General features: G+C 46.3%; 1 pseudogene; it reads right to left on the reverse strand.

Moving 5' to 3' along the window:
- The window catches only part of LOC116741332, a 49,049-nt pseudogene that overhangs the window by 10,916 nt on the left and 18,941 nt on the right, over positions 1–19,192 (reverse strand).

The raw sequence follows: 19,192 nt of genomic DNA on the forward strand, positions 1-19,192 counted from the left end.
GCTCCTGCCTGGGGTCGGTGGAGGGAAGATGTGTCTAGCTGCTGGGTTCCAAATCCAGCTGCCCCTGGATCTGAGATTAACCTTTTAGGATGAGTCTCACGTCTGCTTCAGTTAGCCACAGATTAGAACCAGAATCTGCTTTCAAAGCAACTAGCACCCTCAGAAAGCCTCCTGACTTGAAAACGTCTCCAGGGAATGTATGATGATCTAAAGATGAGACTTGGGATAGGCCACTGGGGATGGGCTAGAAATGGTAGGCAAGGCAATAAAGAAGAAATGACGGGAAAAGAATCAAGAGAGAAAGGTGGGCTGGGTTTACATAGAAACACACACACACACACACACACACACACACACACACACACACTTCCCTATCCTCTCTCCAAGATAGTGGTTCCCCACCTGAACCGCATGTTAGAATCACCTGGGGAACTTTAAAAGCCCGGATACCCAGCCCATACCCCAAACGAGTGACATCAGATTCTCTGAGTCTAAGATCCAGGCCTCAGCAGTTTTTAAAGTTTCCCAGGAAATTCCAACGTGCAGCCAAAGCGGAAATTAAAAGTGCCAGGGGGTTCCACCTGCTATACATTTGCTTATCAATTTTGATCAAATTTTGCTTCACCTCCCATTGCTTTTGCCCTTAATTCCCTCATGGAATGTGTTAAGAGACAACCTGGCCAAAAAAACAAAACAAAACAAAAAACCTGAATATATCCTTTGTAAGTAGAAAATTGGACACCATTTATCAAAAATTTTAAATATGTTTAAAATACATTTACCTTGGGCTTCCCTGGTGGCGCAGTGGTTGAGAGTCCGCCTGCCGATGCAGGGGACACGGGTTCGTGCCCCGGTCCGGGAAGATCCCACATGCCGCGGAGCCGCTGGGCCCGTGAGCCATGGCCGCTGAGCCTGCGCGTCCGGAGCCCGTGCTCCGCAATGGGAGGGGCCACAACAGTGAGAGGCCCGCATATCGGAAAAAAAAAAAGTGAATAAAATACATTTACCTCTTCAATTTCATGAACAGAAATCTATCCTGAAGGAACATTCACACATGCCCAAAAAGATACAAGACTGCTCATCGCAGCAATTTGGAACAGCAAAAAATGGAAAACAGTCAAAATGTCTATCAATAGATAATATATGACATTGCCTTACAATGACAACTTTTGTAGTCCTTAAGAAAGAATGAGGCAAATTTGCATATACGAATATGAGGTAAGAGATACCCAGAGAGAGGCCACAGCATGAGATCTTCTTGAGTTATCTGGGTGGGTCATAATCCAAGGACAAGTGTCCTCATGGGAGACATACAGAAGAGATCTATACAGAGAAGGCAGCAATGTGAAGATGGTTCTACATAGACCTACATGGCCACAAACCCAGGGACGCTGGGGCAGCCACCTTGGAAGAGGCAAAGAATGGATCTTCCCTAGAGCTTCTAGAGGGAGCTCAGACCTGCTGAACCTTGATTTTGAACTTCTAGCCTCTAGAACTGTGAGAGAATAAATTTCTGTTGTTTCAAGCCAGCAGGCTTGGGGTCGTTTGTTACGGCAGCCCTAGGACACTAATATAAGTCATAGAGGCCCCATCAGAGGCCTCCAGTGATCTTCCAGGCTATTGTAAGGACTTAGTTTTCACTCCCCAAATGGGAAGTCAAGGGAGGATTTTGAGTAGAGAAGTGACACAATCTGACTTATTTTCTAACAGAACTGTTCGGGCTGCTCTTCTTGAATAAATTATATAGTTCTGAGTTTCTTGATTATTATTATTATTTTTTTTTTTTGGTAACCAAACTGCAATTTGTCTTCTAATTATTTAAAAAAATATGAATGTTAAAAATAAAAGAATGGAATAGATTCTAAATTAATAAACATTTAACAAAACAATAAAAACAAGCACTTAAAAGCTAGCCCGAATGACCAAAGCCGGCCAAGGAGTCTCTCCCAGCTTTACCCTCTGGTGCCAGGTTTAGATCATCAAAATGTTCGTGGTCCTGGTGGTGGATCAGCTCCCTCATCAGGATGGCAAAGCTGTAAACGTCTCCCTTCAGGGTGTCTGAAAGGGGCACCTCTGGGAGCCGTCCAGCAGAGCTCTGCAAAGCCGAGGATGTCAGCTGCCGGGTGGAACTGGAAAAGCCGCTCCTTTTTTTCTCAGGGAAGCACAGGAGCAGTGAAAGCATCCAGCCCCTGAGAAGTCAGCCCTGATGGTTCTAGACTTCCTCCATATTCACACACTTGGGGGTCTGCGTGTGTGAATAGGGAGGAAATAATCAGGATGTTCCTGCCCTGACATGTTAACAGCAGTTAACTCACAACCGTGCGGTCGCAGGTGGCTTTCCTTTTCCTTTTCCCTTTCTATATTGCCTACAGTAAAAAAATGATTTAACAATTCACAGAACATAAAACTAACCACTTGAAAGCGAACAATCCAGTGGCCTTTAGTACACCGGCAATGTTGTACAACCACCACCTCTACCTAGTTCCAAAACATTTCTAACACCCCAAAGTAAAACCTTGAGCCCGTTAAGCAGTGTATCCCCATTTCCCCCACCTCCCATGTCCTGCCAACCACCAATCTGCATTCTGTCTCTACAGATGTATGTATTCTGTATATTTTATAAATCTACATTTCTTTGGCAGTGAGGTTTATAGGTTTATATCATTATAGGTTATAATCATGAACAGAAAATATATTGGGGGATGGGGAGATAGAAGTGGCTGCTAGCAGGTTTTCAAAATTTCCCCCTTTTGCCTTTCTCTGCAAGATACCATCCTGCCCCCATATTATAGAAACTTCCCCATGTACACACAGCAAAGCTGCTGGGAGTGTGCTGCTTCAGAGACAGGCAGTCAAGGTGGAGGGCACTGGGCTCATCAGGGCCCAGGACAGTGCAAGGTGAGACTCAGGAGTGTTCAGTAACTTGGACAAGTAGGAAGAGTCGTAGAGTCTCAATTCGCACACATGTAAAGGAGGGTCGGACTCCGGGCGGTGGGTCTGATCTTGAGATGCCCATCAGAATCACTTGAGAGGCTTTTAGAAAACAATACGAGGACTTCCCTGGTGGTCCAGTGGCTAAGACTCCATGCTCCCAATGCAGGGGGCCCGGGTTCGATCCCTGGTCAGGGAACAAGATCCCGCATGCATGCCTCAACTGAGAGTCCGCATGCTGCAAATAACACCCAGTGTAGCCAAATAAATAAGTAAACACACAAATAAATGAAATACAGATGCCCAGACCCCTTCTTCATAAATTCTGATTCAGTTGGCATGGGGTGGGACCCAGCCCCTTGCATATTTTTTAAAGCTTCTCAAGTGATACCAGAGCGCGGAGAGGTTGGAGGACTACTGAGCTCATTATCTGTAAGGTGCCTGGCAGGTCGTGCCTTCTCCGCTGAGAGCACAGGATGAAGACGCGAGGAGACACAGAGGACTGAAGAGAAGGGCAGTGGCTCACTTCAGGTCACCCAGCTAAGCCAGGGCGGGAACTAGTCTCCTAACTCAGACACCCCACCATGGACTCGTGCCACTCGTGGGCGTTATTTTTTTCTCATCTCCTTGGGTGGCTGGAATAACCACATACCATCAGCCCCAGAGGAAGGCCCACCTGCAGGTACCCGTGCACGTGAGCCTCAGAAAGCAGAGGTGGAATAAGGAGCCCTTTACCCCTCTCCTGACAGCTAGTGGGTGCAAGATCTGCCAACGGTTACCCGAGCGGTCCGTTATTCTCTCGTTGTATCTTCTGTACGTCCGGCCATATTTGAGTTCCCTCAGCCCAAATCCTGACAGCTTCACCTGCATCCGTCTGTCCACCAGGCAGCTGGAAGGCTTCAGGTTGCCAAGGGATCCCAGTGGGCTCCTGTGGAGGAACAGCAAGCCCCGAAGAGTGGAAATGAGCAAATGAATCAGAGCAGGTGCCAGCAACGCTGCTGGAAGAAACAGAGACACAGCGGCAGTTGGACAGAAACAGACAGACCCATGGCGGGAGACATGCCCATCTTCACGTTTATTTGTTCAAGAGCCACTAACACAGCCCCTCGCCCAGGGGGTCACCCTGGGCAGGAACACCCAAAAAGGAGAAAACTATTTCTGGCCCCTCCATCTGGAGCCACAAACGCAAGGCCAGCTTAAAATAAATGTAGCCTCGCGGTCAGACTCCTGGGTTCAAATCCCAGCTCTACCACACAGTAGAGGGCAGGTTACTTTTCCCTGTAAACCTCATTCTTCTTGTCAAAACGGACATGACGATAATCCCTCTCAGGGTGGCTGTGGAAATTAAATGTAATAATACATGCGAACCACCAGACATGGTGCCTGACACAAAGTAAAGACTGCTACAATTTATAATGAAAAATTTGTATGAATATAATAAAGGATGTCAACAATCTAGAAACAACACTATGCGATTAAAATATTATTTTATTACCTACATATTGAGGATTATATTCCATTACTATCTACATAGAATGGTTCTATAATAATAGACTATTACATTTATCACATGCACTTAAGGGTCCTGTTTGAGCACTTCACAGGGAGAGGCAATGAAATGAGGAACATTGAAAAATTCTCATGTCATTCACTGTGTTCTTAAGAGGTTACGTCAATTATTTGTATGCAGTAATGAAGCACTATTACTTATAAAGAGGACAGAACAAACTCTAGAGTCAGAAGACGTGGTCAAGTCTAGACTTTACCTGTCAGTCTCTTCAAACAAATCACCTGGGGGCCTCGATTTCACCATCAGTGAAATGGGTCTGCCTTAGACGCCTGCTACTTGAAAGATGTCCCAGGGAACAGCAGCAGCAGCATCACCTGGGAGCTTGGCAGAAATACAGAATCTCAGGCGCTACCCAGACCTACTGGATCAGACTGTGCATTTTAACCCGATCCCCAGGAGATGCGCGCGCTTATTAGTCTGAGAACACCTGTCCTTGTCAATTGTTCCCAGCCTTGGCTGTACCTTAAAATCACCTGGGGAGCTTAAAAAGAATGTATCAATGCTAGGGCCCAGATATAAGAACCTGTACTAGCTGCAGATTACCTCTCGCACAAACCAAGCCTGCGTGCGGAGGAGGTGAGTGATCTGAATGGAGGAAGAGGGCTTAATCTGAAGGCTGGCTGAGGGAGCTCCGTCCTCAAGGCAGTGATGATTCTTACTTAGCAAGGAGATGAGGGCAGGGGGTGGGGATCTCTCACAATGAAGGAACTCAGGGTTTTAAACTGCTCCCAGGGAGTGGGGACAGAGCTGGGAGACAAACCCAGGTCCAGTCGCCTTTGAAGCTCAGCCACTTCTAAACCACTAGTTTTACTGTTTCTGGTGCCCTGGGTGACTGTAAGAGGAAAGTGGGGGAGGAAGAGGGTAGGTAGAAGCATACCTATTCTTCTGGCACCACTGCCAGGTTAAATGAACCACAAGTCCAGCTTGAGTCACACGGTGTGGTTACGAGAAGTCATCGGCCCTCGGTACCCAACAAGAAGGAATGTGAGGAGGGCCCCTGAATGGACTATTGCACCCAGAGACCGGGTCCTTGGGCCCCCTGGGCACCAGCTCTGGGACTCACCTCTTCCTCCAGCAGTAACGACAGGCTGAGTCAGTGTCGGCTTTAGCAAGAACCCTGAGCTAATGTTGCATTAGAAATACAGGCTAATACAGAAAGCAATAAGGAAACATTCAGGACAGTGGGTACACCATGTCCACCTCACCCCCTAAAATATCAGGAGGCCGTGTTCCCTTATCAATCTGCGTATTTGTTTTTTGAGGTGATAAAGTTGAATCACATTTTGGAAACACAACTCACTTAATCAGACAGGAAGGGCCTGGGTGGGGCTCCCTCTGGAATGTTTCCAGCGAGGTTCCAACAGGCTGAGAGGTCTGGTCTTGAAATCTGGGGAGACGTGTGTCCAAGCCAGAGTTCTCTCTGACCTCACGGAGACCTTTCCATTCCACAGAAGCCTCCCTGACACACACGACTGTCCCTGCCCTTGCTAGTGCCAGGCTCACCCCTGGCATGAGACATTCTACATTCCGGTCGCTGCTGACCACCCCTGACATCCAGGTATATTAACGGAGCTCCTTCCATTAGGACAAAAATAACATGTTTCGGGATGCTTGGAATCCTAGGAATGTAGTCCTCTGCGAGAGATGGCACACATCTCTTTGGGGTTTTTTTTGTTTGTTTTTTGGTGGGGTTTTTTGAGGTACACGGGCCTCTCACTGTTGTGGCCTCTCCTGTTGCAGAGCACAGGCTCCGGACGCGCAGGCTCAGCAGCCATGGTTCACCAGCCCAGCCGCTCCGTGGCACATGGGATCTTCCCGGACCGGGGCACGAACCCGTGTCCACTGCCTCGGCAGGTGTATTCTCAACCACTGCACCACCAGGGAAGCCCCATCTCTTTGTTTTGTTCTATTATATTTTTCTATCTTGATGGAAATGTCTGACTTTATGTATTCTGTTGTCTGAGAACAAATAGAACCATTAGAGGCTCACCATTGATGTACCGGGTTTCATACACTGTTGGTAGTTCTATTACCTATGTGTCTGAAGCTACGTTTATTTTCCTGCTGGAAAGTTGAGGCTGGCCCACAGGACTCCTACCTCTGGATCCCATATCTGTGCTCTCTGGTACTTCCAGGGAGGAAAGAATTCAGCTTTTGGAGACAGACTGGCTGGAAATCCCAATCAGCCTCTTACCAGTTGGGCTGGTTACTTCACCTCACTAAACCTCGTTTTTCTCCCTTTTTGAAAAGGGAGTAAGAATTCATACTATTAATATTGGAGTTAAGGATAAATTAACAACGGAGTTAATTGCTAATTATTAAGAGCACTGTCCAATAGAAATACAATGTAAGCACATATATAATGTTTAATTTTTAATTCAACAGGTGAAATTACTTTTAATAATATATTTTATATAATCTAATGTATTAAAAATCTTATTTTAACATGTAATCAACATGAAAGTATGAGTGAGATATTTTACATTCCTTTTTTTTTTTAATCTTCAAAAGTTGTCATGGATTTTATACTTATAGCACATCTCAACTTGGACTAGCCACATGGTCAGTGTTCAGTAGTCACATGTGGCTGGTGGTACCATATTTGGACAGTGCAGGCTTACCCCATAAGATTGCTGGGGAATAAATAAGAAAGCGTGTGGTTTTTAGTACTAGAAATTGGGTTATCTGGGATAATAGTGATACTATACTCCCACTAATACTAACAATGAACATTTACTAGATACCTGTTATGGAGTAGACATGGTACCAAGCAGTTTACATACCTTAGACCTCACAACCACCCCACGAGGCAGGTACTATTGTTATCTTTATTTTATACACAGGGACACTAGGGGTCAGGGTAGTTAAGGTCACCTGGTCAGTACATGGCAGAGTCAGGGTTTAAATCACCAACACGACTTGCGTGCCAGACTGTCCTTCATCCTCTGAATCTATTAAGACTTCTCTCACTTAGAAACAAAGGCCCCTCCCTAACTCAAGAAGAGTATTATACTCTCCAGAGTTCCTTCCCAAGCTGGCCCCACTGGGTTCAACTCCTTGGGGACGGGACAATAAGACTTATTCCTCTGTGCCCACCATGCCCAGAATCGGGTTTGACCCAATTAGGTGCTGAATCAACATACATTTGCTATTTTGAAAAGTCTGTGGCATCTCAGAATCTCCCTGATACCTCGTATAGAGGAGGTTCTGATCAAACAGATATCGGGACAGGAATTGTTCTGATGATCGGTATGTGATGGCCAGAAGCGCAATCTGACCCACAGAGCTTGGCCCAGCACCTGGGTTCACGCCAAAGTCATCCATGCCAAAACTCCAAAATGCTGTAGTGACTCTTCTGTTACTCTTTTTTTTTCTTTTTTTAAATTTTTGGCTGTGTTGGGTCTTCATTTCTGTATGAGGGCTTTCTCCACTTGTGGCAAGCGGGGGCCACTCTTCATCGCGGTCACGGGCCTCTCACTATCGCGGCCTCTCTTGCTGCGGAGCACAGGCTCCAGACGCACAGGCTCAGCGGCCACGGCTCACAGGCCTAGCTGCTCCGCGGCATGTGGGATCTTCCCAGACCAGGGCTCGAACCCATGTCCCCTGCATTAGCAGGCAGATTCTCAACCACTGCGCCACCAGGGAAGCCCTCTTCTGTTACTCTTAGTCCCCTTTCAGCGAAGGTTGGTATTGCAGCTTCCTTACAGGATCCCATAACGTGTACACTCCATTTCAGGAGATAGCGAGCCTACCAAAGCAAGATGTCAAGCTGTCCTCTGTCCTGGCGTGGAGTGGAGGATAGATTCAGTGACCTAGAATAGTTGATGACCACCAGGGAGATTTTCCTCTTCAAAGTGTCATTCGTACCCACCCCAGCATTTCTCCAGAGAATCCTTCGAGTCAATTCTTTTTTTTTCTTTATTCGAGTATAATTGCTTTACAATGGTGTGTTAGTTTCTGCTGTATAACAAAGTGAATCAGCTATACATATACATATATCTCCATATCTCCTCCCTCTTGCATCTCCCTCCCACCCTCCCTATCCCACCCCTCTAGGTGGTCACAAAGCACCGAGCTGATCTCCCTGTGCTATGCAGCTGCTTCCCACTAGTTATTTTATATTTGGTAGTGTATTTATGTCCATGCCACTCTCTCACTTCGTCCCAGCTTACCCTTCCCCCTCCCCCTGTCCTCAAGTCCATTCTCTACATCTGCATCTTTATTTCTGCCTCTAGGTTCTTCAGAACCGATTCTTTTTTTTTTTTTAGATTATATATATATATGTTTTAGCATACGGTATTTGCTAACACATATATATGGAGTCAATTCTTCTTGAAAGCAAAATGCCTCCACTGAAAAACCTAAATCTACTAGTCATTCACACCATGGTGAGAACTTACTAGCTTTCTCTTTACATCCAATATAAATGATGCCAACTGTTTTGATTGGGTAGGAGACAGATCACCAGAGACTAGAGCACTTCCCTGGGCTTGGTGGGAAGGGAGGGAAAGTGGGTGAGGGGAAACAGAGAGGAGCCCAGAGGAGGAGAAGATGCCAATCACATCCTCCTATTTTATAACCATTCCACCGCCGCTTAAATAATTTCTTAGGTACACTTCATGACTTTTTAATTTTTTTTTCTCTAGCTTAACTTTAAGCCGTTCAAAGATGGAAACAAGTCCTTCTCTTCATATGAAAGTACCCAGAGTATGACAAACCCTTAACAGACACTCAATAAAGTTTTACCGAAATAATGAGTTGTGGCCCAGGGTTGTGGTCAGAAACCAGTCACAGAGAGGTTTCTGTTTGTTTACGTCTCCTGGTAACAACACACTGGCTTCCCACTAAGGCCTGGGAAGTCAAAGCTTAACAGGGCCGTTAAGACTCAGCTCGTTACACACAAAGAGCAATCAAATTCTTGAGGAAGAAAACTCCTTCGATGTTAATCAGGCCAACCTCATCCATTAAACCTACGTGGAGGCTGAGTAATATTAATAACAACGATAATAGCTAAAATATATTTGGTACTTAGTTCAGCTCAGATACTTTCTAGCACTTTGTGTATATTAATTTACTTTATTCTCACAACAAAATATAAGGTAGCTCTATTATTATCCCTGTTTCACACATGGGAAGTGAGTCGGGTGGGCCGTATCAGCATGGACTAGCATTCTGAGGATGCTCTCCTCAGCCTGGGCTAAAATCCAGCTGCTCACCACATCTGCTGTTCCCATGAGAGGGGAAGTAACTTACCACAGTCATTCAAGGAGTCACTGGCGGCCCTAAAACCTAGGAGGGCAGAGTTTACATTTCACCCACGTATCCCTCACAGCACCCAGGCAGGGTCTTGCCCATAGGAGTCTGTCAGTTGATGGATGGGAATGTTGACTGATGGACGGACTGTTGATTGACAGATGACAACCAGCCTTGTCCTGCTGCCGTGTGTCAGAGTGAGTGACTTCCCCACCAGGACCCATTCCCAGGTCATTAGCTTGGTCCCCTCAAAAACACTAATAGCATTTGTTCTTTACACGGGTTTATGTGATACTCACGTTGACTCTGTCATATGCAAATGAGAGCTTGAATAGCCAATCAATTTCATTGCCTGAGTTTCTCAAAACATCCTAGAAAACACAATTACTTGGAACATCAACAGTGACTCAACCAGAAGCACAGTGATCTTCGCGGGTTCGGTGGATTTGATTCTAATGCTTTGGATGGCGTTGAGCAGAAATGATACAACCTGAGGCAGAGAACTCTAAGTCTAGTAACCGGAACGCTTCTTGGAAGAAACCATAACCTGACTCAATATTGAGAAAGTTACGCAGTCTTGAGTTTTACAGATACTTCCTTGTTCCTGACGTAAAGCTGGTGGTCACATACCACGGGAAAGATGGGCCCAGGAACAAAATTCAGATGTAGATATGACATCTTAGGAGATGAAACCAAGCTCAGACAATTTCCCAGAACAAAGAGACCAGACACTTGGCAACTGTGCTGCTAATTTCATCCCCTGCAGGCAGCCCAGCAAGATAATTCAGGTCTTGAAATTAAACCAGAGAGGAGCTGTTCTTGGATGAAGAGGCAAAAGCACTTATAAGCTTCTTTATTAGCTGCCACTAATCAAACCTGAGGTGAGATTTACTGCACTTCCCTGGTGGTGCAGTGGTTGAGAGATCGCCTGCCGATGCAGGGGACACAGGTTCGTGCCCCGGTCTGGGAAGATCCCACATGCCGCAGAGCGGCTAGGCCCGTGAGCCATGGCCACTGAGCCTGCGTGTCCGGAGCCTGTGCTCCGCAATGGGAGAGGCCACAGCAGTGAGAGGCCCGTGTACCGCAAAAAAAAAAAAAAAAAAAAAAAAAAGATTTACTATTTTACTTACCTTAAGGCTTCCTCTTTTGCAATATTGGGTGACAATGCAGATGTTGGGTGATTCTGTGCAAATACCAAAGAAGGGAACAATGTTTTCATGCCTTAATTCATACATCTGAAAATAAGAATAGCTTATGATTACAATGTGTCTTCTGCCCTAGGGACAATGTGTGCTTTACACACTTTCAGCTATTTTTCACAAAGACCCTGTGAGATAAGAACTATGACTGCTCCCATTTTACAGATGAGGAAACTGATGCTCAAAAGATAAATTAATGTGTTAAAGATCACACAACTTAGCAGTGGCAGAGCTGGGAGGTAAATCCAGGCAGTCTGCCCCCAGCAAATAAACCAGAGGCATGATCAATGTCCCCCAAAGTAACGGGGATTAACTGAAGAAGTGGACCCCATGAACCCGACTCCTCTGCAAGGACCAGCTTCGAGGGAGACAGATACAGACACAAAGAATGAAGAGGCAGAATTAAGGCCAGGAAGAATTAAAGGCAAAGAACAGGCTAGGAGAGCTCCCAGGATGCAGGTGCCTGGGTCAGGCATAAGGGGCTGAGGTCTAAAGTCTGGGCTCTTGGCGGGTGGGGGTCATGGGCCAAGTTAAGGGAAGCAGCTTCCCACCATTGTCCTTTGGGGTGAAGGCCACCCGCACCCCAGGTGGGAACAGGGAGCTGGCAGAGGCAAGGCAGAGGGCAGCAAGGCTTTGCCGACTCCCAGGGCTGGGGGCCTCACCAGCCGGATTTCCCGCAGCACAGACGACTTCCTGACCCAGGCTCACGCTTGGGTCACCAACATCACAGATGGCCACATGGTTTCCCTGGAACCGGAGACAAAGCGGAATGTTCTTTTTTACATCTTTATTGGAGTATAATTGCTTTACAATGGTGTGTTAGTTTCTGCTTTATAACAAAGTGAATCAGTTATACATATACATATGTTCCCATATCTCTTCCCTCTTGCATCTCCCTCCCTCCCACGCTCACTATCCCACCCCTCCAGGCGGTCACAAAGCACCGAGCTGACCTCCCAAAGCGGAATGTTCTTAACCCAGGCTGATCCAGAAAAAGCTACGCTCAGAAAGATCTAGGAAGGGGGGCAGGAAGACTGGCAAGAAACCCATCTACAGAAGGGATCATGGAGCTCCTCCCTGCTCAGATCAGCCCTCGGGTGGCCCCGTGCTGTGTCCAGGAGCCGAGCTGGCGGCTCAACACAGTAGACCTCATTTAACAGGCAGCGCAGCCCTGCAAGGCGGGGTGGGGGGGCGGGGGGTGATTAGCCCATTTCCAGATGGGATCCCTGAGGTTAGGGAACTAGTTCAAGGTCACACATCTGTAGGTAGTACAGCCAGAATCTGAACATCTGCATGCAGCCACTCTGCCCTCAGAATTACCCAGTAAAGCCCTACTGGGGCATAAAATAGCTCTCTGCCCTGCTGGTTCTCAACAAAGGAGCTGAAGTCCCCAGAAATCATCACACTAGATGAGTTACTGTTGTTCCCTCTCGACACAGGTGTGCCTCTCTGGGATGGCTGCGAAACAGGACACGATTCAGGTGCTCTCAGTAGGATGACCAAGTACTGATGAGACTATGCCTTTTATAGATGAGGAAAATTAGCGCCAAGGTTAATAGCAGTTAGTAAATGAGAGTCAGGACTCAAACCCTGATTTCTCTAACCCAAAGTGTGAGTGCTGAACTGCTACCCGCACCACTCTCGTGTCTGTGCCAACATCACAATGTCGTGGTTAAGACTCTGGGGTCAGGCTACCCAAATTCAAGTGCTGGCTTTGGCCCTTAACTAGATGTGTGACCTGATGACACAGTCATTTTCCTCAATGAGCATCTAAGGAGGTGAACTCTCTGTGTAGCACTCACTCCCAGTGCCTCCCCAGCACCTAGAGAATATATTTTAAACAGAGGAGCCCTGTTTTTCTAGAAGAGTCTTACTCGGAAGCCTAATGTAGAAAACAATAGCTCAAGGCAGAGCTGCTGTAGTTGAAGAGGAAGGCTCAGAATTCCTCCCCACCACCTCTACCGCATTCCATCATTCACCCAAGGCCAGACCAGTGAGCCCCAGAATCCCCAGGGACACTTGAAAAATAATTTACAAACGAACCCCAATCTCCTGGTCATAGCATGTTGAAGCCTTCTTGACTTGGTACCTGCCAAGTCACCTTTTTTTCTTGAAAGTCATAATTCACTTATTCAGTGAATAGTATATGCAAAGATACCAATAAAAGGAAACATACTATAAACTACAATTTTGAAAATAAAGCCAATATAACGGAAACAAAATACATGTAACGTGAGAAGAATGTTTGATTTTTGACCCATCGTGCTTTCCTTACTTTCATAATGAACCTAAATGTCTTTAGAACAAACCTGTATACCTTGGTCTAACTTGAGTGCTTTCTAACAAGCAACAACATTCTAGAACACTTTTCTTTCGCTTTGAGATATTTAAGATTCACACATTTGTTCAAAAACATAAATTCTGATTCAGTGGTTGATCTGCATATCTTGTTATTCTCTGGATATCATGAGTAACATGGATTCCTGAACAAGTACTATATGAAATTCTAAAATTCTTGATCTTTGACGTAAAATTTATTTCAGTTGTGGGTTTTTAATCACTTGAGATGAAAGCAAAATTCACCCCCTCCCTCCACCTCCCCTCCCAGGAACAAAGAGCTCTTATTAAAGTATAGAAACTTGGGTCTATCTTTCTACTCTAAAGAACAATTCTCACTAACCTTTCTGGGAAGGCAGTAAGTATTCCAGAATAATCAATATATGCTTGCAAAGATTATATCAACAACAAAAGCAGAACAAAAAAGGAAAGAAAGAAAAGAGACTTCAGAACTTCAAGCTTAAGATATGCATAAAAATAGTCATGGCTATATTTTCTGGAATTATGTAACTGTTATATACTTATCAAATAATGTCATGCTTATTAAATGTGTGCCCAGCTTCACAGCCCTGAGAAGCCCTCAGCATACCCTGCGTTACTTCTCTCCTGGTCACCACTAGCGAACCCACTCTCCCCAGATGTCACCAGCAAACCCACTCTCCCCAGATGTCACCTCTTCTCTGAAGCCTTCATGATGCTGTGACATTCAATCCCTCTACCTGCGGGGTTTCTGCCTCAGCTTGTAGACACCTCCCAGAGCACTTACTTCCCTCAGAAGGCATCCATTTGTGGCGTGCCTTGCACTCTGCTTGGCCTGCAGTAGACAGGCAACACGTGTGTGCTGAGCAAATGAATTATATTGTCTTAGTTATCAGTAGTTTAAAGGAGTTAATGCGGTTTTGAAAATAACTAAATGCTCCCCAGGAGACAGCTTTAATATTTGAACAGGATGTATGGGTTCTTCTACCCACCAGGGACCAGGGCTGAAGGGAACTTTAGAAGCCATCTGATCATTTTTAAGTATTTAGAAACTGAGGCTCAGAAATTATGTTCCCAGCAAAAAAGTGGTAGTTCTAGAACCAGAACTCAGGGCCTAAGACTCTCCATTAAGAGCTCACTTTATAAAGGTGTCAGCCTCCGCCCTCACAAGCTCCTAGATCAGGTCGCTTCCACGAATCACCAGCAGTGAGCAGGAAGGTGGATGTCAGGGCCAGGCGTGGCCTCACCTTGTTCTGGGACAGAATGGTGATGTCATCATAATTGATTTGCCACCAAAGACCTTTATTTTGCCTCTGTAGTTTTTCCCTCTGTGTCCTTAAAATCAGACCTATGATGACAGCTCCGAGGTTGGTAATCAGGAGGGTTACGGTGAAAATCACAGCAGTCACACCTGGAGGGCATATCATTACTCAGGCCCACCTAAGAGCACAAGTGAGCACATCCCGGCCCTGCCAAACAGATGGCTCAAAACCTGCCCAGGCACGGGTCCAAGTTAGGGCACACAGCGTCCACTCAGACCCGTCTTTTCCAGGAATCCTATTGGGCCCCAAGTGCGTGGTCTTCCCATACCCCTCTGGTTCCCACGGCAACTGCACTCACCTCCTCCTTATATAGAAACGTCCCTTGTAGAGAAAAAAAGGATGACTTCTAAGACCATCACCACCTTTCATTCAACATTTACTATGTGCTCTCCTTACACTTGTTCTCAGTTGTGATCCACCTCATTCCAGGCCTGGGCTCCTAACCACCAGGCAACACTCCCTTGTCCAGACTCTACCTCCATAGAAATGGAATTCCTGAGACTCAAATCTCAGGAGCCAGGTTTCCCCAGGGCAGAGGTTCTTAACAGGGGAGGCCATGACGTTGCCTCTCCAGGGGATATTTGGCAATGTCTGGAGACATGTGGGGCTGTTAGAGCTAAAGGTTGCTGCTGGCATCTAGTGGGTGGAGGTGGAGGCTAGGGATGCTGCTAGGCCTCCTACAAGGCACAGGACAGCCCCTTACACACAAAGATGATCTCGTCCTAAACATCAATGCTGTTGCCACTGCTGAGAAGCCCTGTTGTAAAGAGTCCTCTCCTGCTGCCTTCTCCAGGTGGCCACACTGATCTGCAAAAGCAGGCTCAGTTTCACAGAGCTCATTGGAAAATCCACAGCCACGTCTGTCTTCAGGAAGGGAACCGTGGAGAAATTCCCCATGGGTCTTAAAAAAAAAGAAGACAATTAAAGGTCAGTGCCAACTTGATTTATTCAACTTGTCTCTACCTCAGGTATAGCAGGGGCAACTGAAACACACATGCCATTTGCAAAAAGCAGGGCTTGGTCTCTTCATTCAAACAGCTGCTGACCCATCCAGTTTTCCCACCTCACCAAGATTCTTCAAACCCAGCCTACAGGTAATATAATTCATGAGAGAGCAATATCTTTTTGCTAGGTAGAATAACTGACTCAATCTTTTGTTTTAAACCATGTCACTTCTGATTTAAAAGATGAAGTGTCAATTCTCCAACGTTACTGGAGTTTCCTCCCATGTTTGATACAGACAAATCTTGTTATAGAGCATCTTGACACTTTACAGACCAAAATGTCACCCCTGCCTGGAGAATGCCTGTTCCTACAATACAGAGAACCTAGCTGGCCATGGTTGTTTTATTTCTTGGGCCAACCCATTCGGGGACATTAAAATTCCATAAGAGTAGGGGAGAGAAAAGTGTCAAGTCAAATCTGAATTGTGGGTGATGGCAGTGGGGGGCAAGTAGAAATTGAATTAAGTTTTATGTTCTCATGTAGTTGCTCATTTGGTTTATAGCTGAGAGAACAGAAACAGAGATTTTTTTTTCCCAAGGGATTTCTGGATACTGTGAGCCCAGGACAGCATCCAGGTCCTGGTGTCCCCCTGGCTGTCTGCATGAGTTGGTTTCACCGACTGTGAACCTGACCCTGTAGGAGGCGCTGTGCTCCATCATCGCCCAGGGCCAGGGCCTCTCCCTGAGACACTGGGGCTGTGGGACCTGCCCAGCTGGAGCATATGAGGAGGCCCAGGCCCACATGGAGGTGCAGGTAGGGATGCCGTGTTATAAGTGGAACCTGAAGTGGCTGAGCCACACCCACAGTCAAGGGCAAGACCACGTTGAAGGCCCAAAGTCCATCTTTATGAGTTCAGAGAGCAGCAGACAACTTGATTATAGGAGCTGGAACCCCCAGCTGGCCTCCTAGCAGAACCACTGGCCCTTCCTCTCCTCCCAGGCCTCTTCCTGTAGCATGAGCTAAGCTTGGGCAAGGCCCTGCCACACCTGATGACTTCCTGATAGCTGTCATAATGAAGAAAAGGAAGAAAGAGGGACCCATTTGAGGATTTCTGTAGGGCATAGACCCAGTAATCCATGCGTCTTTCTCCCTGGGAGTCCACAAACATGGGGCCAGTGATTCCTGGAAAGAGAGACACTTGCACACAGTAAAGGGAACATAGAGGAGCTTGGGGCTCAAAATGCCAGCCTGCCGAGTCATATCAGAGGAATGCCCTCCCCAGCAGTTGCTGAAAGCCACCCATGAGTCTTTTGCCCTTTCAGGGAATCTAAGATGCAGTCAAGAAGGAGAGTGGGAAAAAAAGAAGATAGTTCAGAGGTGGTACCCTGGTGGGACTCAAGGGCCACTTGGTTCTGTTAGGCCTATGCTGGGGAGGACCATCCAGCATTAAAAAAAAAGAAAAAAATGTTAAGCACTTTCCAACTAATTTCACATAAAACCCAAGATTTATGCTTCCCAAACAATCAGCTATGACCAATGGAGGCCGAATGACATGGCAGTGGTTGGCTGGGGCTGGGGACGCTGCCTCCTCCCAGACGCTACCATCCTACTCCCCCCACGTTCTCCACGCTGCCAGACCCTGGGACACGAGTTTGCAAGCTTTGTTCTCAGCATGGCCCTTCCTTCCCGGTTTTGGTTCGTGCTCAGGCATTGTGCTTAGACCTGGCCCAGGTGCATTCCTTGTTCTTGCTGAGGATGTGCCCTGCCTCCCACACAAAGGACACATCAGAGATCCCAGAGGAGTAAAGTACAGCAGTCCCACACCCCAAACTAGGACCCAAGGCCTGATCTAGGACTTATGATTTGTTCCCACTGGGGACAGGACAAAACATTAACATTCACAAGCTTCTGCTATGTGCCCAGCACTGAGGGCGGTAGTGATTTCACACATCTAGTCCCGGTTGACCCCACAGAGGAGGCACCATCATCCACTCCTAATAAGCGAGCAGGGCTTGGAGACACAGACCCCTTGGAGTTTCCAGAGCCAGGAAGACACAGGTCTGTTGGGACCCAAGTTCGTGGTCTTCCCACAGCCCTCGCTGCCTTGCTGTGCCCACTTGCCGGCATCCTGAATGTGGGGCTTGAGCACGGCTCCCTCCCAAGGTCTGCACAGGGAAAGGGCTGCAGCGAATGCAACAACCAGCATTGAACCAGGAAATAAACTGATCTGACAGAGGGGATTAAACTGAGAGCAGGAAGACAGACTCCTCCCACTTCATCCCCTTTTTTAAAGCAAATGCTTCAGGGTCAGGAAGAAAAGAAGAAAGGGAAGCAAGTTAATATTTCCACTTGGAAAAGGTGTGGATGGGGTCATTGTAAACTGAATCTATGAATGCCCCAAAGAGCAGGACTTGGCTGTCCTTTTGAAAATTTAGGATGAAGTTTAAGTCTTAATTTATTAAGGGAATGATAAGCCAAAGAAAAGATAACTAGCTGCCATTTAATGAGCACATACTATGTGCCAAGCACTTCATATATTGGATTAGCCAAAACGTTCATTTGCTTTTTTCCGTAAGATGACTCTAGTAGCACTTAGTTGTCTTTAACTTCATTCGAAACAATTTTGTTAGATTGTATGTGACAGCTGTCATAGCAGCGTTCATTTAGAAAAAGACATCAAAATTGGTGAATGTAGCCATTTGCATATTGAAGATGGGAAAAAGCAACATTTTTGGCATATTATGCTTTATTATTTCAAGAAAGATAAAAACGCAACTGAAACATAAAAAAAAAGATCTGTGCAGTGTATGGAGAAGGAGCTGTGACTGATCGAAAGTGTCAAAAGTGGTTTGTAAAGTTTTGTGCTGGAGGGACTTCCCTGGTGGTGCAGTGGTTAAGAATCCACCTGCCAATGCAGGGGACATGGATTCCATCCCTGGTCCGGGAAGATCCCACATGCTGTGGAGCAACCAAGCCCACACACCACAACTACTGAGCCTGCGCTCTAGAGCCTGTGAGCCAAAACTACTGAGCCCATGAGCCACAATTACTGAAGCCCGTGCACCTAGAGCCCATGCTCCGCAACAAGAGAAGCCACCGCAATGAGAAGCCCGCGCACCGAAACAAAGAGTAGCCCCTGCTTTCCACAACTAGAGAAAGCCCGCGTGCAGCAACGAAGACCCAACACAGTCCAAAATAAATAAATAAATAAATTTATTTTAAAAAAAAAATTTCGTCCTGGAGCTTTCTCTCTGGACGATGGTCCACGGTCGTCGGGTAGACCAGCTGAAATTGATAGAGATCAAATCGAGATGTTAAATCAATGTTATACCACGCGGGAGAGAGCCAACATACTCAGAATATCCCAATCGAGCACTGAAAATCATTTGCACCAGCTTGGTTGTGTTCATCACTTTGATGTTTGGGTTCCACATAAGTTAAGCGAAAAAAACTTCTTGACCTTATTTCCGCATGCAATTCTCTACTTAAACGTAAAGAAAATGTTCGGTTTTTAAAACAAATTGTGATGGGCGATGAAAAGTGGATACTGTACAGTAATGTGCAACGGAAGAGATCGTGGGGCAAGTGAAATAAACCACCACCAACCACACCAAAGGCCGGTCTTCATCCAAAGAAGGTGATGTTGTGTGTATGGT

Source organism: Phocoena sinus, chromosome 16 (genome assembly GCF_008692025.1).
Source record: "Phocoena sinus isolate mPhoSin1 chromosome 16, mPhoSin1.pri, whole genome shotgun sequence".
NCBI classification, from domain to species: domain Eukaryota; kingdom Metazoa; phylum Chordata; class Mammalia; order Artiodactyla; family Phocoenidae; genus Phocoena; species Phocoena sinus.